A 21811-nucleotide genomic window follows, 5' to 3' on the forward strand; every position below is an offset into this window, starting at 1 on the left:
CAGATATGTTCCATAGTATAAGTAACGATCGGTATCAGGTATTCATGATAACAACCAGGACCGACAGCTTAACGTGCTCTCGGGGGCACGGTGCGCAAACCGTCGGTGTTTTAGGCGACTAATCGCACCACTACACCAGAACGGTTGTTAACAAAACAAATTCTGCGCACCCAATGTTTTTTTTAATGGCAAGTTTAAATAATATCTATATATATAAAAATGAATGTTGCTAAGTGTATAAACTCGAGAATGGCTCGACCAATTCGGCTAATTTATTTTTTTGTATGTTCCTTAACGCCCACGGAAGGTTTTAATACTAAAAAAAAATTAATAAGTATTAATTTTTAATTTATTATTTACTTTAGGCAGAATGAAATCTTTCCGGGCAGCTAATTAGATTAATATAGATAGAATTTTGACGTTAGCTTCATACAATTATGTCGAAAACCTATAGCTAGTAAACAAAACCAGAGATAGAATATTTATATCTGTTCGTAAGTAATTGAGTAAGAAGTAAAAAGATTTTGTATACAAAACTACTATTGTGACCAAAATAATATTTAAAACATTTTTCTGTCACTTTGTGAACGCCTACATATTATTAAAATGGTTATGTTGAAATTTAAGATAATTATATATAAGATTATAAATAATTCCGTCTGTAACACCCCACTGCTGGGCATAGGCCTCTTTCTTAATTTAGGGGAAGGATTGGAGCTTAATGCACCACGCTGCTCCGCTGCGGTATGGCAGATATGTTCCATAGTATAAATAACGATCGGTATCAGGTATTCATGATAACAACCAGGACCGACAGCTTAACGTGCTCTCGGGGGCACGGTGCGCAAACCGTCGGTGTTTTAGGCGACTAATCGCACCACTACACCAGAACGGTTGTTAACAAAACACATTCTGCGCACCCAATGTTTTTTTTAATGGCAAGTTTAAATAATATCTATATATATAAAAATGAATGTTGCTAAGTGTATAAACTCGAGAATGGCTCGACCAATTCGGCTAATTTATTTTTTTGTATGTTCCTTAACGCCCACGGAAGGTTTTAATACTAAAAAAAAATTAATAAGTATTAATTTTTAATTTATTATTTACTTTAGGCAGAATGAAATCTTTCCGGGCAGCTAATTAGATTAATAAAGATAGAATTTTGACGTTAGCTTCATACAATTATGTCGAAAACCTATTGCTAGTAAACAAAACCAGAGATAGAATATTTATATCTGTTCGTAAGTAATTTAGTTAGAGTAAGAAGTAAAAAGATTTTGTATACAAAACTACTATTGTGACCAAAATAATATTTAAAACATATTTCTGTCACTTTGTGAACGCCTACATATTATTAAAATGGTTATGTTGAAATTTAAGATAATTATATATAAGATTATAAATAATTCCGTCTGTAACACCCCACTGCTGGGCATAGGCCTCTTTCCCCATGTAGGAGGATATAATAATATAAAAGTGGTTATAATTTAGACTATAACTTGACACAATTATTCATACAAACAAATTATTAACCAAAGAAAAAATAAAGTCAATACCTTGAGAATTTATAATTCTGATAGAACATTAAAAAAATGGAAAATTCCAGCCCATATTTCAGCCCTTTATCAAACTGAGTTTTAGTACAAAGTTTTTAAACAATTTGTCGGCCTAAAAGTATAACGAATTGTTAGTAGGTAACAAAAGAAAACGAATATGAGAAATTTTCGGTATATTTTTGTAGTAAATCTCTGTATGATGGAAAACGCACCAGTTTCCTCGGGTCCTGCAAAGTTTCAATGCCAATATATCTTGAAGTTCGTAGACTGATCGTTAAAAGTGACATTCAAAATATAAGAACATATTTTACTGGCCGTTATCCAAACTTGCATATTAGTTTTAGAAAACTGATACCAAATTAACGATTATTTGTTACTAGATGACCCGGTGAACTTCGTCACCTACGTATCTTTGTGAAAATTATGGACAAAAGACTTTCTGAACGCACCTATAAATATTTGACAACCAAGTGATAATATTTTTAACGAGACATCAAGATGTTTTACAGCTAGAAACATTTTTTATTGATAAATTAAATTGTCGTTTTTAATATTTTCCGTTACTTTTTATGCATGTTTCTCACCGTTTAAATCTTTCCAGAATATCCACAAATGTGTTAAAGTCAAAATTAGCGAAACCAGTCCAGCCATTCTTGAATTTTAGCGAGTCAAACGAACAGCAGTAGATTTTTATTTAAACATATATAAAATAAATAATAAATAATGTATACTAAGCATTACTGTACGAAATCGACACTAAATTTTAATGTAGTTCCTTATCATTAAATGCTAAAATTGTAGTAAGTAAAAATGTATCAGTCTGTTTTCATCTTATTTATTCTAGGTAACAATAATAGGTAAATATCAAAAACAGATGAGCGGCCATCAGTTGATAAGTGATCTGATGGTCAATCCCTATTAACATACCATTGTCAATGTGCTCTCAACCATTAAATGCATTAATGCTTTTTGTAGATGTCATTAAATTTTCTGATTCACATGAACTTAAAACAAAGGCAAATAAGTATTTGGATTTTGGTTTAAATTTATGTAAGAATATCTTATTCAAATGGACTCAAACAAAATTCCATTGTTAATTTATTATTCACCATTTTTTTTTTTGTCAAACATTTATAAGTGTTTCCAAGGATACATTACCAATTGTTTGTAATATTTACTGATTTTAAACTATTTATTTAACATTAAAATAAGGAAAAATAATTCTTAGGTATCTGCATCAGCAGTTTTACTCCTGATAAATTATATTCTAGTCCTTTTCTTAATTAGAGTTGAGATCTTGCATTACCGTAAGATATAATAATTTTGTTTTTATTAGATTGTAATATATTGCTTTTTACGAGACACTAAGTTGTTTAACTCATAAGCCATACGAACCACAAATCAATAGTAAACCATTGTGAAAGCAATATTGAAAATAAAAGTTTTGTTGTTGTTATTCTTAATATTGACAAGTGTACTAACTAATGACATTGCAAACTCCAAAATTAAAGGAGACTCTTGAACCAAATTCGTGAAGAAAGTGAAGGTGCCGGCAGTGCGGGGGACGGACGCCCCAACGACCTGTTGCCTTCAATCAATAACATCAACGCAATACTGCTCATACATAAACCCCCTTTCGACCAAACGTTCGGCGTGCATCCAAATCCCTTCACAAATTCCCAAGCTACAAAACAAAAATGCGATGAATTTTATTATTAAAAAAAAAAACAGATTCATTGCGCAACAATAGCTATTATTAATTTTAAAGAAAAGAAATTAAAGAACAAAGACTACTTAGTTCAGATGGAAACAATGTGAATGTAAATACCTCTCATTTTAAATGAAAAATAATATAAGCTGCATAATATTTCCAATGGTACTTAAGAGTGTTATAAAAAGGGCTATATGAGAGTCTGGTCAAACAGTCACAATTGAGATAAGAGAAGTAATCAATACACAAATATTGAGTGAATGATTATAGGTTCGATCCGAACCTTGTGATATTGGAAAACGATTTATCGTGAGTATAAATATTAATGCACTATTTTACAGATTTTTATTAAGTATAAAATATCTGCTCGTCGCGCATGTACCGATAGCGGTCAATAACCTGGTGGGCGGAATCTTGAACTTGAACTAGATCGCATATATGAAAACATTAAATTTTATCCTAAATTCAATGCCTACAAACAAATAATATTTACTCAATTACTTTGACAAAACAAGATAAACGTTTTAAATTAAGACATACAAGGCGATAATGAAACAACTATCAAAATTATTGGAAAACATAAATAAGAATGTATAGTACATATTAAATGTAATGATTAATTAAATCGTTTGTCATTGATAAGATTTACAACTTGTACAGAAAGAGGTACGACAGCTAAAACTTGAGAACGGTTTCCAATCTTGTGGCGTATTCTCTTACAAGCCATCTGACTTCTTCACCGTTTTATCACGATTTAAACCACAAGATGAGGAAGTAACTTGATCGATCACATGGCGATATTCTAAAGTTCAATTAACAACCATCTAACAACTATCAACTAATAAGATACATAATGTTAAGCAAACAAGTCCTATGTTTCATGAAACAATACCTAATTGTAATTTTGTGTCGAATGTAATGACGATAAGGTAAAAACCTAAACTTGTAAATGACGAATAAAAGAATGTGTTTGATATAGATAATTAACAGTTCAGATAAACGATTTGTTTAGAGCCAATAGCATTTAAATAAACGTACATGTATATAGCTGACACAATGATAAGAAAGGAAACATTACAAAATATGATTATATTAATATATATTATATCAAAACCGAATTCAACTCGAGAACAGTGCAATTCTTTCTCCAGACGAATTATCAAATACGAAGGACTATCGAGTTTTAACAATTAAAAACAAAATGAATAGACACTCAGACGGTTGTACAAATGGAGGAATAACATCGCTTTAGCGTGTACGTTAGTGAGTCCCCACACGTCGGTTCTGTTGAACTTGACAATGATTTGTATTTAGAGGACGTCGGCCGGTCGTCAGGCGCAGCTACGGACGAGACAATGGCTGCTCTAAACGCTGTTATGATTAACGTACTCACATCCACGGGAGCTTCGCTTTCATGTGAAATATACTGCATAATTAAGAAGACGCGGCAATAACAAAACAGGAATAATTATAAAAGGAGACATGAAAAATAAAAAGTGATATAACTTTGTATATCAATATCTGTTAGTGGATTAAGGAGAAGGTTTTGTTTCTAGGTAACGCTTTTAACCTATTGATTCAAAATTTTCACGAAATCGTAAGTATCCCCAATTAAAGGAGTTTAACTATATCAGTATTGAAGACTTGATTTCTCTTGAACAAAACATCGTGCTTCTTTAACTTAAATTTAATATTTTGTAATGAGAAAATATAATATATTACCTTTATTTATTATTTTCTTACCCAAGTCGTCTATAAGCATCAACATTATTATAATATATATATATATATATTTTATTGTCAATTTATTTGCAAGAATGCTTTCGGGTCACGGTTATGATGTTCTAAATAACTTATATTACTTTTCATAAAACAGTATTTTACATTAATATGGATAAGCATGCTATTAAAAGTATACCCACAAGCAGTTCAATGTTGCAGCAACAATTAGTGTCATCACATCTAAGATTGTTAGAGATTAAGTAATAAAGAGTAAACCATCGGTGCGAAAACATATAAATCTCAGGATATAATTGCTTTGGAAAATAAATTTGTGCTCATGAGAAAAATCCAGACGCGAAAGTAATTTCGTATTTAATTGCCGAAACTTTCCACATATTGAAGCACAAATGTTTCGTTGTAATTAAGTCTACGTCATTTTCTTTCTTAGAATAAAATACATCTTCATATTATTCACATTGTTTCACAGAATAAAATTAAACCATGAATGGGGTGTAATAAATGTAATAAAAAGCTAAAAAATCACATAATGCAAAGTTAATTCTTGAACTTGAAGATTTGACGTAATTAAGCTGTAAACTTCTGTGAATATCATAGGATTGACCAGACCTGTAACATTATCCATCGAGGTAAAGCCGACGGAGCGCTGAACGCAAGCTATGATAAACTAGGAAGGTTTCCCAGGAAAACGACCGCTGATTATGCAGGAAACGTCGAGTTACAAGTGTTTGGTACCAAGATTATAATAAGCCTTGTTAAAATGCTGTACACGCTTCGATGGAACTCTAGAGGCATCACGAGACGTTTCCCGCCGGAAACCGTTGCTATAAGATTCTTATTAAAGCATACATCATGTATTGAACGTTGAAAAATGTAATAAATGTGTTTGTTACTGTTTTATTCATTGTTGTAAATAAGAAACGTTAATCATTCTTACTTTGTAAAACCATATTTGTTACGACTTTAGTGGGTAATATTTTTAAATTTTACGCTTCAGTCTTTAATATCTCACTACTGGGCATAGGCCTCTTCCCCCATGGAGGAGAAGGATCAGAGCTTAATCCACCACGCTGCTCCAATGCGGTTTGGCGGATATATTCCCTACTATGAGTAACGATCGCTATCAGGTGTACATGATAACAACCGGGACCGACGGCTTATCGTGTCTAACTGACACAACTAAAAGCCATTAAGCAAAGAACTGAACTGATCTAAATTACGCCACTATCCGAATATTGTAAATATAATATATTGTCGATTCGAAACCTATATTTAAATACGTTTCTTAATCTTTCTTATCTACGTCTTCGTAATTTTAGGGAGGAATTTATCGTATCGAAGGGATGAATATTAAATGTTTGACAGTTACGAAACTCATGAACATTTTGTACTGGAAAATTGTTTGCCTTTTATTTTATTTTTTCATCAATTTTCCAATGCTTACTTATATATCTACTTATTATCCTATTCCAGACTAAGAGAAATCCAAAAAATCAAATATCATAAAAATTGGTCCAGTCTTATTGAGCACAGCTTTTCATTACAGCCTATACAGTCCACTGCTGGACATAGGCCTCCACAAGTTTACGCCAAAAAATAACGTGAACTCATGTGTTTTGCCCATAGTCACCACGCTGGGCAGGCGGGTTGGTGACCGCAGTACTGGCTTTGTCGCACCGAAGAGGCTGCTGCCCGTCTTCGGCCTGTGATTTCAAAGCCAGCAGTTGGATTATTATCCCGCCATCGGTCGGCTTCTTAAGTTCCAAGGTGGTTGTGGAACCTTGTTATCCCTTAGTCGCCTCTTACGACACCCACGGGAAGAGAGGGGGTGGCAAAATTCTTTAGTGCCGTAGCCACACAGCACAGCTTATTGAGTTATAAATGGTGTAAGTAACAGGCTTTGTTTTATAACTATGACAGTTTTTTACTACAATATAATTTATTGTCAATTTATATATAACACTCGTAAATATACAAGCTAATAATTTCTCAGAACCTTGATTAAAGTATTTTGATACTTAAAATGTTAAAAACATTATTCATTACAAACGCTCTAAAAACTTTTCGAAACGTGCCGATTAAATTTTTTGTGTACATCAAAAATAAGAAAAAAAAAAATTGAACAAGATTTCGATAGAGTTCAGTAGTCGTTGCGGACGTCGAAACAAAAAAAAAACAGGGAGACCCACTATCTCACGCTCTAAATCATCGCTCCCCCAAGACAAAAATATCTTGGACATTTCCCATTTTAACCCTCTCGTGTACGTAATATCCGCTGACCGAAAGGTCTTAACTTACTTTGTGGTCTATAAACAAGGGAGAAGGTTCCGGTGAGTGAAAATAACCGAGAACTATTTGATATACTAAATTTGCCATTTCCACAAAAAATTTACAAGTGTTTTAGTTAGTATGATTTTTCCTATAGCTCAAATTCCTACTACGTCTTAAGTTATAGACTTGTATTTTGATGTATTCTCAATATCACGGGACAAAAATCTGGGTGTACTGCTTGAGCCGTTAATCTTGTTTATCTCACACTACCAGGGCATAGGGTACATAGAAGGTAACGACAATGTACCCGCATATAAGCTGTTAAACGCAATCTCGTTCCGGCACAAACAAAACCAGTCAATTTATAGCTTTCCACCCCACAAGCACCAGTTATATTAGATTAATAAATAATAGTTCAAAATTTTATCTGTTACATTCATTAGTTGGAGGTACGCTATTTTATTCCAAATTGAAATTATTTTTATAAAATTAAACTTCATTTGAGTTCGATTTATTGAAAGAAATGTTAACGTTTTCCTGTATACATTTTAAAATTTGTTCCGATTTATTTCTTTTATTTTTATAATTGATTTCTTTTAATTACGAGTATAATAAAAATAATACGATATCTCAAACAAAAAAAAAATATCCTTTTTTTGGAAAGAAGATACCCCAAGTTTGGTACTATGATAAGGAAACTAGGACTACTAGGAGCTGATGATGGAATCATAAAGAAATCCTGGGAAACCCTCGAAAATCGTAGTGACGACTAGTGCGTTTGTTAATTTTTTTCGCCTACTTACGATGTACCTATTACGTCTACTTGTCGATGTAATTGAAGTGGATTTTTTTTCGTTTGCGAGCTTACCTATACACAATTACCTATATAGAAATAATTATTGAAAAAATATGTAATTCCTTCTAAGATTTTCTACCGTTTGATGATGTTGTTGTTCTTATTTTATATCGAAAGACACTCGAAACTATCTCGTAGTTCAATCTATACGGAATTTCAAACTGCTTATCGTTGAGTTTTAAGATAGTAAAGAATTTACAGTGAATTTTTAATTCTACATTGCTTTTTGAATAACCAACGAGGTAAAATAAAAACAAAGTCTTTAATTACACTGGCCTCCAAAAATAAAATTGTGCTCTGTACCTTTGACTAGACACATAAGTATTTCGCTGCGTTGAATCCGAAGTAGAGTTCCGTTTGGTCCCTACACTTGTTGTCTAAATTCCAAAAAACCGCGAAAAATGTGCGTTTATGCAAATGAAATATGTTGAACAGTATGTTTTTTAACTAGCACAAATGTGTCTTATCTTCATTGAACTCAAACCCGTAGTTTAAGGAAAAAAATTCGTTAGCACAATTGCAACATTTTATGATTGTTTAGCAATTAAAAGCAGTTTTTTGCAATTTTCTCCAAATTTCTTCGATTCTGAAGAGTCTTCCGGCTCAACCAACTTCAGATTAATTTTTGTTCGCATTTCATTTGTACGATTTTTGCGATTTTTAGAGGTTTTTTGCAATTTACTCCAAATTTAGAGAGCTGACGAACCAAACCAACTTCGGATTTGGATTCATTACATTGAAATACTTAAGAAACATACTTGTGCTGGTTGAAAAATAAATTATTTGTATAAATACATAGTTTTTTTTTTGGAATTTATTCAAAATTAGGGAATAAAGGGACCAAACGGACATCAATCCGAGATGAGTCTAGTCAAAGGTACAGATAATTTTTTTTTGTGGGCCTGTGTTATTAATTTAAAAATTTCAGAAAATATTATTTGGCAAATTATTGGTAAAATATTTACCACGATATGCCTAATAAAGATTAAGTATCAGTAGTTATTGTTTATGACATTGATGTTATTGTAATATTAGTGCCTGTATAATATAATTTAAAACCGTCTTTGATTAGACAAAGTATTGCTGTAAATGAATATGCAATACTATGTTATCAGAACCAATGATTCAGTACTATCAAAATTACACATAATAAAAAAAACTAAAGCTGCAGTTCCATGTAGTGTAGTCCTGTTTTACACGTGTTTAAGTTACGTACACTGAAAAAAAAAAATTAAAATGTAAGTGTATTGTACTTATAGCCTTTAAATTCATGTGTAGAACCCAATGTCGGAGTACCCACATGTCCATATGCTGACATTCCTATACGATTCGGCGGCTATTGAAGTTGTCAATGTAATTTTTAATGTGTTCGACCTACCGCATGTGTACATTTTTTCAATAGACATTTGTCTTATAGTTGAAAAGAAATAGTTTTCTTATCGAAACGACAGAATCAGAGATTACCGAATAAACAAACCGGCACACACAGCTCACCGCTTTCGGTCGCAAACACTGGTATTAATTAGGGTAAGGTGGGGTACAGTGTTACAAAAAAAATAAACTACAATATAGTATCAAAAATATTGTATTAATCAGCATATTTTTGGCAAGGAAATAAACTTTAACAATCTCTCTTTAATTAAAATAACTCAAACATTAACATTATTAGCAACTACTTAATTTAAATTGCACATTAATTAAATCAGTCGATTGTAACACTTAGCCCCGTATCTGGGGTAGTCTGTTACAGGGTCAGGGGCTCAATGTTAAACATTTAAAAAAGTAATAGAAAAACTAACAATAAAAGAAAAAGTTCTAACAAATATTAAATTTCTTTAAAATATCCTATGGGAACTTATAGACATCTGTCTGACATGCTTTGCATTTGCTGCTTTTCGAAGACTCACGCCACTTTCGAAGACTCACGCCACTTTCAACCATCATAATCGCTTCTGCCTGCATATCTTTTTCACTATGAAGACCGTAATCCGTCTTCCTCTTACGATTTCGCACCATTTTCTTTTAATACCTTGAAATAGTATAAAAATGTTAATTGTTACAGTGTCATACAGTGCCATGTAACACACTGCCCCAGAGAGGTAAACCAAATAAAAAAAATCGTAGCATATTTTAGGTTATGTTTACAACAAACTACTTACAAGTAATTTTTAGCTAAATATACATTAAATAAAGGAAAATTACCATCACTTACCTAAATACAATACCTCCGGAAAGAAATTAAAAGCTTTGAAATTATTTTTTCGTCGTTTTATCACATAAAAACCTTTTTTGTTTATTATTTTTTAAATTCGGTACAAACTGCCGCGATGAGAATTGTTTAAAGATGGCTGCTTGGGAGCTTGACAAACGTCTATACCAGCATCATAAATATAAAGGACAGGGACGAAGATATATGCATTGTAACATTGTACCCCGTGTAACACTGTACCCCACCTTACCCTACCCGTAAAAATGATTTCGGCTTTTATTATTGTCAAATAATGTCGTAATACTTTAGAGGACCTAAAATGATAAATTTCGGTATATGCAATCTTATATACAAAATTCTCGTATCACAATGTTAGTTACAATATTCCTCCGAAACGGCTAGACCGATTTTTATGAAATTTTGTGTGCATATCGGGTAGATCTAAGAATCGGCCTACATCTATTTTTCAGACCCCCAAGTTTCAAGGGGGGATTAAGGGGGGTTAATAATATATATGGCTAAACAACGTTTGCGGGGTCAGTTAGTTTTTATATAATATTTTATACGCGTTAATAACATACGGAAACTCAATATAATAGATAGCCATAAAAGTATCGAAAATTAATACGTGCTTTTTATACTAATTACCCGCAAAACTGTTACATAAACAGTACGCTTGTGTATTAGGTTTTAATTGGTAAACTCGTTTCCTACGTACGCACTGATTAAATTATATTTGGTTAACCCATTTCCTCAACTACGGGATGTTTACGTGAACACATAGGATGCAATGTTAATGTATAAACATGCGACACCACAGATCCACACTCTTGTCGATTGAAACAAGGCTCCATTAAGAAGATTGGAACGGATGTTTGACGTCTATTAGAATGTTAGGATACCAGTGTTGTCTGTGAACATTCTTGTTTCAAAAGTGATAAACGTTGTTACTGGTTTTTCGCTTAGTAACAAAACTATAATAACGTAACAAATATTCAAATACTTGCTTTTTTCAAATGCTCTCTCGCTTGCTGTTTTTAATAGCGGAACACAAACAAAATCTCTAATTTCATCCCCTTTAAGGTGGAATTGCTAAAATACTGAAACACTAAGTCTTACTAACACATACTTTTTAAAATTAACGTTTCATCATAGTAATGCTGTGTGGCTACGGTAGTAAAGAATATAGCCACCCTCTCTCTTCACGTGGGTGTCGTAAGAGGCGACTAAGGGATAACACAGTTCCACTACCACCTTGGAACTTATAAAGCCGATCGATGGCGGGATAACCATCTAACTGCTGGCTTTGAAATACACAGGCCGGAGACGGGCAGCAGCGTCTTCGGTGCGACAAAGCCAACCCTGCAGTCACAAACCCACCTGCCCAGCGTGGTGACTATGAGCAACACACATTAGTTCACGCTATTTTTGGCGCGAACTTGTGAGGGCCTATATCCAGCAGTGGGCTGCGATAGGCTGAAGTGGTGGTGATGATGGTGGTGGTGATGATGATGATGATGATGATGATGATGATGATGATGATGATGATGATGATGATGATGATGATGATGATGATGATGAGGATGAGGATGATGATGATAGTAATCGAATATAAACTATTCCTCATTGGTAGATATTGTACTAAAGGTCTACTATTGTAATAAAGTAGACTAAGTTATTATTTGTTCCCCTTTTATAAAATGACTTGGTTCAACAAGAACGAAAATCCGAAGATATGGCAATATAATATTTATAAGTAAGTATGCATATTTCTTGTCTCAAACAGAAAACTACAATAGCATACTTTAAATACACGTTTAATAACTACAGGTATATTTATATTTAGAACGAATTGAACAATGGCGTAAATAATTTCATAGCACTACCCCTGTTTTCGAAGCATATTACATATTCAGTGAATTCGTAAATATATACCGTGAGTAGCCGCGTCGAAAAATTGTTAGCGTAAACATAAGATCATCCCGGAAAAACGAGTAATTTTTGCAAAACAACTTTTGTTTTCCACTCATTTGGGTCATTATTTTATGCTTGGCAACAGCAGCTTTGTATTCAAGACGTATACTGTACTTACGACGACGTCTTTCATGGACTTACTGTTGAATTCGTCTGTATATATTTTTTTGTCCTTTGCAACTTTAATAGTTTTGAGTTTGAAACTTGTGATGTGACTCGTGCGTTATACTCGTGATATCAAGAGATTACTTACACACCATATTTTAAAAGAGATGCGTAAATATATATAAACATTTAAATTAAAACAGACTAAGGTTTTCAAGAACAAAAAGGGGCAATTAATAATGATGATACTCGACACAACATTTCAAAATTGCTATCAGTCATGAGCAAATATTATCGTCTTAAGCACACAAAGGCGATATGATGCCCTACATAGTATGTAAATATAAAACTAGCAGATAAACACGTTAGAAGATTACAATGTCACAAAATACTTAGATAAATAGTTTTGGTGATCGTTATGATGCCTTGTGGTTAAACAACTTTCTTAAATCTAATAGATGCTATAAGGCAATAACAAATGGTATATTTTTAGCGCTCAGCTGTCAGTGCACATGTTTATTGGAGGCCGGGAGCGCCCTCCTGTCGCCGATGGTCACAAGCGTGGGGCGCGCGCGATCAATACGGCAGGGCTTCCCTGCTGGCGTTACGCGGGCCACGAGAATTAATATAGCTCGCAGTGGCTTGTAAGCAATTCGCATAGAAATTCGTTATTATTTTCGGGAATTCAGAAGGGTTGAATTGGTTTAAAATAAATCTTTCACAGCATTCTTAGTATTAAATTAACTAGATGATTCATATGCTTCTAATAATAATAAAAAAAGTTTTGACGACAACTTACATTCTTTCCATATCTTTATTAATTTAATGAAGATATAAATTGGCTGACTTATCATCTTATAACAAACTAACAGCTACTGAACGCTAAAACATAAAATTTGGACAAGTGAAAGCTTATGAAGCATCTGTTTTCGGAATTCGACTCCTACGGGGGTGGAAGAGGCTTTAAAGATTTTGTGACGGATAAAAACATCTCCTAACTATTTAAAATCAATAACGAACTTTGAAGAAAAATAACCAAACAACTATCAAAACTTTTGCCAAAATACGTTCTCTAAACGTAAAAACGGTAAAAGTCAACACGGTAGAAATCGAGTAGGTTAGTATAATCACATAACAAAGGCTATAAAAATATAGAGCAACCTATTTATCCCTTTGTTGTAACACATTTGGTGTTCCACTGTTATTGGTCTAACGATGTACGTATGTTGGCCGCATGTTGGTTGTCTCATAAATCCTATCAAATAGACGAGCGGACATTTTGTGACCAGATCAAGAGCTCTTGTTAACGACGTTTAGAATGCTTCGTTATGATGGAGTGCTGCATGTAAGTATAGAAGGTAGTAACAGTATATTTAAATAAAACAGTAGGCTTTTGCCTAAAGGCAAGAAGTTGAATTCTTTAGGAATAGTTGACAATAAAGATGGTACATTGATTTCAACATCAGGGGACAGTGTTGTACAGTTTCACACATTTAATTGAAGTTTGTTTCATTTAGCTTTATTGGGAGGGTACCGATATCAACAATATACGAACGCAATAAATTTAATTGAATAAAGGGGAGAATTTTATATGGTGGATATAATTTACGAAAGTGAATTTAATTGTGAAAACGACAGATATTTGAATGTGTGTGAAATAAATGAAATTGAAAACATTACGCTTAATTATCTCGAGGTCTTACAAAGCTTGGAAACAAGACTCTGAGAGACCACATTAGATTTGCATGGACGCCTACTCATACATACGTATGTAGACAAATATAATATATTTTTTAAATGTTTACATATATTTAAATGTTTATGAACAGTATTAATTTACATAATGATTTTATCCATTCCGATATTAGTCTACGTCACTCTAATTACTAATTTAATGATAAAATCAAAATAGATATTAGGGAAATAATTGAACGTGACAACTAATAATTAACTTATAGGTAGTTCTAATTCCCTTTAATCGATTTTGTTTCGCGTCATGAGTTCGCAATAATTGTAATTAGATTTATCTACACACCACACATACGTTTAATTTTATAAGCATGTTTTATTTTAGTTGGATGTTCGACTCCTAACAACGTTCCTTCGTGTGCAATTTCTTATAAATATATTTATTTAGAAATTTTGGGTCTTCTCATTAAAAAAACAAGACAAATAGTTTTGACGCTACTCTCTTGATATTAACTTTACACTAACTAAAGAGTTCTGAAGAGATCGAAAAAGATAAAAATGTAAGAGCGCAAGATGATATTTGTATTAAGACTTCCCAGTCAAACTCTCTTAATTTTTATTGAGTGACTTAAGACGTATGTGGTCGGGTGTTGTCGTGATGAAAGACCGCAACTTTTCTAATCATAAATTCTGGCAGTTTCTCAATTTCTTACTTAAGTTTCATCACCTGTTGACAGTAGAAATCCGAATCGATGGTTTCGGTAGGTGGTAAAAGCTATAATGAATGATGCTTTTCGAATCCTACCATACACTCAACATCAATTTATTGCATGTCAACTGGTTTCGCGATAGTTTGTGCATCTTGAACAACCCTTGATTACGATATTTTTACTTACCTACATAAGCTTTATGGTAAATTTAAAATGATTAATAATGCAGTCATAAAAGCAGTTTTACCTCACACATGGGCAAGGGTTTCTTTCTAAGTTAAGCCATAGGATTAAACTTAATCCGCTGTACTGTTCCCTTACGATTTAGTGGGTAGTTGTAGTAGTACATATAATATGGCACAGCTTTACTCGTCTAAAACTTTCTATTCGCATCCAGTTATTCTTACGTTTTCACACTAGCGAAACTGATATTTTTTTTACTGTATTGATAAGGTCTACTTATTTTCTCGGTAAAAAAACAATATCTACGTAGTACCTACCAAAAAGAAATTTGTGATTTTTTACGAAAACAAAAAAAAAAAACAACAAAAAACAAAGTGTATACATATTACTGCGGCACACGTTTTCTACGTGACACAATGAATTCGCTTTAAGATGGATACGCGGTTTTATTTCTCCGACACACGGCCATTCGAGGGTTTTATAACGGAAGGTGCAGCCTTATAACGTTCCGGCCTCAGAAAGGAAATACATATTTGTTCTTTTTTTGTGCGAGACTACTTTCCTTCAACTTGACAACTTGTTTTTCATACACCTAAGTGAGGTTGTTAAAATTAAGTATAAATAAACATAGTTACCCGTCTGGTGTCACCTGCTTCTCTGTTTTTACAAAATCAAAATCAAAATCAAAAATAGCTTTATTCAAATAGGCTCTAAGAGTACTTTCGAATCGTCATTTTACAAATCAAAACTTTAAAAATAAATTATTATTTTTGTAAAAGTGAAGCTACCACCGATTCGGAATGTAGATTCTGCAGAGAAGAATCGGCAAGAAACTCCGCAGTTACTCTTTTGAAAATAAATATAAGCTGTTTTTTAGTACAAAATTAGAAACATGTTGCATGAAATACAGCGTCACTAAGTCCACACATCTTTATCAACTATGTAATCCTGCACCGAGTAATAAGCTTTATCTATTAATTTTTTTTAATAAAAACTTTAAATTTATGTTGAGACAATTCCAAAATCGTTTGTGGTATTTTATTATACATGCGAATACATACCTAATGACGAAGTATTTCGGCATACGCTGATTTTTCCATTTTCTTTTTGTTATTAATAATGTTTCTATGGACGTATAGTAAACATCGTGTCTTAGTGAGTTTTTACGTCACATAAACATGCAGCAGTACTTATTCCACTAGATTTGGCAGTATTGTAGAAGTATGAATATATACAATATTATATGAATATACAAATAGCACCTAAAAATATCCAAATATATTCAATCACAACGACATCGCAATTTCTCTACATGATATAACATCATAGATGTCATTATTTATGAAATTCAAATTCCACTTTTCGTTGCGATTGAAACTATCAATAAAACAGTATCGGGGCAATATTTGACCTAGATCGTTACAAAGTTCGTGTCAAGTAATTGCATTGACACCATCACACATCAGATTTGAATCGGTTTTCAATTTTTAATCGTACTTTCGTTCCTAATCACAAAAATGAATTGAAAAGAGATTCCAATCACTTTTTATTGAAATAATTAGATGTGAGCCCATTCATAGAGGTTCGTATATTTAAAATTGGGGATTTTTAATAACTTTTATCGCGAGATAGTTGTCTATTACAACACAAAAAGCGCACACTCGTAACTGCTTTAACATTAATTTGTTTATTAGGTGGCTTTCTAGGTGGCACTCGTGCCTAAAACTTTCCATTGAAGGGCCTGTTTAAAATACGAGCGTTGCTTGAATGCGGGTTACCTAGCAAAAATGTCAAAAAGTGATAAGACTTTAGTGAAAGTTGATACAAGCATTGGTTGACACCAATCAATGTACAAAACTAATTCTTCATGATTAAAATATCATTATAACACCAATATGATTTTGACGTTCAAGAATGAAAAAATATATAAAAATAAAAGAAACCGGCCAAGTGCAAGTCGGGACTCGCGCACCAAGTGTTTTCGTACCATTATCTATAAAAGCGGCAAAAAAAATCATGTCTGTTGTATAGGTTATTATAATTAATATTCTTTTACCCCCTTAAATATTTGTTTTATTTTAGTTTAATTATTTATTTTAATAGTGAATATATAACTTAATATTCTGTGAATATTTCAAGCGTCTACTTGTAATAGACTCCCGTTTTACCCTTTGAGTACGGAACCCTAATAATAAAAATCAAAATCATATTTATTAAATAATAGCAATGACAAAAAAAAACAATTCATTCAAAAGCAAATTGGTGTGGCATGCAGCAGCTTAGCAGAAACAACTTTATGTCCAAGAAGGGTCGAGAGTACAAAGGCATTTATATAGTGTGGATTGTGAGGATGAGAGTCCTCTTTTGATTGCACCTCGAATTGCGAACGTTACGGAAGCGTGGAATCGTTAGGATTAAAATTAGTAGCTTCATATTCACTTGAGACGCGGTTAGTAGGTGTGTTAGACGGCATTACTCGACTCGTTACCGGAAAGATTAGTGTAAGATAAAACTTTATTAGGAATTCCACTGGTTTCTAACGTACGTCATGGTTGAAGAAAATCATATTTTAAACGACTCAAATCCACTCTCGATGAAGAGTTAACGTATTATTCAATGAAATATCGCGATACATTTTTTTTATTTACTTATCAAATATGTACGCTAGTGGTAATATTAAATTATGCAACGGAATACTTACGTGAAAAACGTATATTTCAACACTTTTACTTTCATAATATCGCAGGAAATAACGAAAAATCAGTTTGTGCTATTGCACTAGCGGCAATCTCAGTAAGTATAACTAGTTCTTATTGACCGAATAAATAAGGCATCGAAAAAAAGTGTAAGTTTTAGATCTATTTACGAAACGTGAGTTTCTTTATTTCAAATAACTAATCTCGATACCTAACAGTTCGATGTCAATACTTTTTACGGTTTGAAAGCCTACTTACTTGTTGAGAAGTTTTAAACGCTGCGGCGCAGTAACGGTGTATATGCCATAAATTTCAACCTATCCGACGGGTATCAAAAGTCATCGCGTGTGAAACCTCGTTTAGAAATTAGTTAAAATTTCTGAACCATACAAGAGAACATTGAAAACAATTTAAACAATAAGACTTTTTTTTACAAAAATAGCTTGTAATATCAGCCTTATCTAAAAGTAATAGCTGGAGAAACCGATTATTTGTTTTATCAGATTTAATAAAGTCAACGCCAATATAACCAACTAGTAACGCAGTTGAGAACACGAAATACTAAATTATTTTAATTTTAGAAACGAATTCCCACTAATTATAAGCTGGGAGTATTTACCTACTTAAACCTTGAGGAACATAGGAAAAGCATCTCTGTAAGAATCTTACAGAATATTATCGCCTTCTTAAGACGAGACTTACAGTTACACCAATATAACCAACTAGTAACGCAGTGAAGAACACGAAATACAAAATTATTTTAATTTTAGATTTTAGAAACGAATTCCCATTAATTATAAGCTAGGAGTATTTACCTAATTAAACCTTGAGGAACATAGGAAAAGCGTTTCTGTAAGAAACTTCCAGAATTTATCGCCTTCTTCCGACGAGACTTACAGTTACGCCAATATAACCAACTAGTAACGCAGTGAAAAACACGGAATACAAAATTATTTTAATTTTAGATTTTAGAAACGAATTCCCATTAATTATAAGCTAGGAGTATTTACCTAATTAAACCTTGAGAAACATAGGAAAAGCGTCCCTGTAAGAAACTTTCAGAATTTATCGCCTTCTTCCGACGAGACTTATAGTTCGTTCGGAAGTTTCTCAGAATTTTTACTTACAGGAAAGTAACGGTTCTTTCGTGAGGATTATGTTTGAAAAGGGGCAGTTTTTACACATACGGAGACGATATGGTAAATATTTTATGTGAACGAAAAAGTTGATAAATTCCAATTGAGGATCCGTAATATGTCACTGTCTAGCGTTGCTTATCATTCTAAAACGTGGATGGAGTGCTAGATCGTAGACAGAACTCAATCTAAGTAAACCTAAGTGAAAAACTGACGTCAAAAAGATTTCTTCAATTTGGTTGGATTTAGACCATAGACGAAATATTTATAATTAATTATTTTCTCTTTTAATTGTAGAATAAATTTAAATTTATAATGTTCCTATTCAAGAAAGAAGCTCTTTTTTGATGGTTACGAGTTTTTTGTTTGTTTTTTGGAACGGGCTATGCTTAGGGTCTCTCTCAAAGATAGAATCAGAAATAAAGACTAGCCGCGAGAGCCGGACATTCCGCTGGAGTATACGTGTCCTGGAGTGGATACCTGGTTTGCAAATACAGAGTGGGATGAGGATTGCAGAAAACCGGGATGTTTGCGCGTACTTGGGGGAGGCATATGTCCAGCAGTGGACTGCGATAGCCTGATATAGTTAATTACATTTGAAACATTAACTTTATTTGTAAAAAATACTTTAATATAATAATACAACTATTTATAGTAAAAATAGCAAAAAAGACGGGAAAAAAGTGCAGACGACTACTATTTATTACACCTTCCTGGCGTGTCTGAAGTATCGACGAGAACGGAGGGTAGTTTGATAAAAGTCAGTGTATAGGTAAGAGTCCTTTACCTACGTACAAAGGTTCTTTAAAGGCGTATAAAAGAATGTGAGGTTAGTAAAAAAGTGGGTTCGTAAATATAAATATACGAAACAAGTTTTAACGGTAAACTATTCTCCGATTATGGACAAAAACGTTTTCTGCCTTTGGTGATACTTAAATATCCATTGTATTGACTAAATTGAAAATTAAATGTGTTATGCAAAGAAATGTTCTTTTAGATATATTTGCTATTTTTTGTGCTAGAAAAATCCATAACAAAAATAATATTGTATTTCTTCATAAAATAAGGAAAAATTATATGAATTTATTACTTCATTTAAAGTGTTTTTTATCATCTAAGTTATTCTTACATGTATAATTCCTTATTTATATATCTTTAATGAGCTACTTTGTAATTATATTGAGAACGGACGGAAGAATAGCGTTGAATGATTTCCGTCTTTAATAACAGAAGCCGAAAAAAATATCTCGGTCACACTAAAACGAAGGAACCCGCATTGCAGAAGTCAGAGTACTTGGAAATTTTAAAGAAAGGAGTCTTTATTTAAAACATTCATCGGACTTGACGAATACTTTCCAACTTAAACTGGAAATTGTATTTTTGGTTATGAAGTAATAACGCATCCAATAATGTTACTGCTGAAGCTATTATTGGCAATGTCTGTTAAAGTTGTGATCACTTTTCAAAACTGAAATTAATATAATAAATTATAAGGGAAAATATATAGGAATAATATTTTGTTAATATAAGTACTTTAGTTTACAACAGAAGAGTGTATATAAATACTACCTATATATGTTCACTTATTATAATATATACATAGAGTTCTCCTTAGACTTTAAAATTAACATTGTTGAGGTCTAGTTAACTTATGCAAAAAGAAGAAATACCTTAAAAGGGACGTGTAATGATGTCTAATTAGATGTCTTACGTTAATTAGAATATGCAATAAAGATAACATCATTAATACTCATAGTATTAAATGTCGAACCGCTAATAATAATTTTAATCGTTTAGGGAGAAGCTAATTTGTTAAGGCATTCGTATTCAATTTTGTAAACACCTGCATATAATAAAACTACGTAGTCTACGTATAATTTTTCTGTTCGTTACTAGATTTCAAATTAACACCTTCTTATAATAAGATTTAATTTGTTTTGAGGAATGAGAAGCAAAGATAAGCATGTTTAAAAAACTGTTTTCGTTCAATTAAAAATTCGAGATTTGCTCCCCGATGTCTAAGATTAAGAATATTACTGATTTTTTATTACAGATTCAATACGTTGTTATTCGAATTGCATCTTTACGGTATAACTTATAGATTTAATGAAATTTTTAATATGTTTTATTCAAGCTTCGCTTCAGCCTGTAATATCCCACTGCTATATAGGCCTCTTGTTTCCATGTAGGAGAAGGATCAGAGCTTAATCCACCACGCTCCTCTAATGTAGGTTGGAGGATATATTCTCTATCTCTACTATGGGTAACGATCGCTATCAGGTGTACATGATAACAGCCGGGACCGATGGCTTAACATGCTCTCCGAGGCACGGTGGAGAGACCAACAAGGGCCACACAAACACTTAGACCACGGAAAACATCTGCATGGCCAATACAAATGTTTGACATGTGCAGGGAACGAACCCGCAACCGCCAGCGCAACAGCTACAAACCAGCGCTGTGACCGTTGCGCCAGCGCGTCCTCTACTCTAGCTACGTATCTATACAATGAAATTTAGCATTTATTTGTTTGTTTTTAAGCGCAGATAAGATATTTGAAGTACCGAATCATTTACTTTTAACATTATATACCAAAATAAAAATTATATACGATTATATAAACTTTCGATTATATTTAAAGTATGATTATGAATACTTACTTATATATTTTAGTCGTACCCTAAAGTCGATAAACCAACCAAAGTATAAACACCTCAAACCTGTGATTTAAAGTATACAAAACCATCGTCCTTAATTCGTCCGTACATATTGTGATACACTAGAGAGCTGTCGAAAGCGTTTTATGCTCCAATTAGGCAACCCTTTCATATAAAGAAAAAAACTTTAAAATTTACGTATGTTACGTAAAATTAACTTTTGCTCGTGTACAACTAAACTGGTATTTTTACTCGTATTAATATAAAAATACATTTTTTTCATGTGCTAGTACAACAAAAAATATCACAATACGC

The 21811-nt window shown here is 32.7% G+C and overlaps 1 long non-coding RNA gene across 1 annotated transcript; it reads left to right on the forward strand.

The window, feature by feature from the left end:
• The first annotated feature begins 758 nt into the window (after positions 1–758).
• On the forward strand, positions 759–21182 carry LOC123659709. Its single transcript, XR_006744071.1, has 2 exons — positions 759–788; positions 21120–21182. It is a non-coding gene; the product is annotated as an uncharacterized LOC123659709 (long non-coding RNA).
• Positions 21183–21811: the final 629 nt, after the last annotated feature.

The sequence above is a fragment of the Melitaea cinxia genome, chromosome 14 (genome assembly GCF_905220565.1).
Source record: "Melitaea cinxia chromosome 14, ilMelCinx1.1, whole genome shotgun sequence".
In the NCBI taxonomy this organism is placed as follows: Eukaryota; Metazoa; Arthropoda; class Insecta; order Lepidoptera; family Nymphalidae; genus Melitaea; species Melitaea cinxia.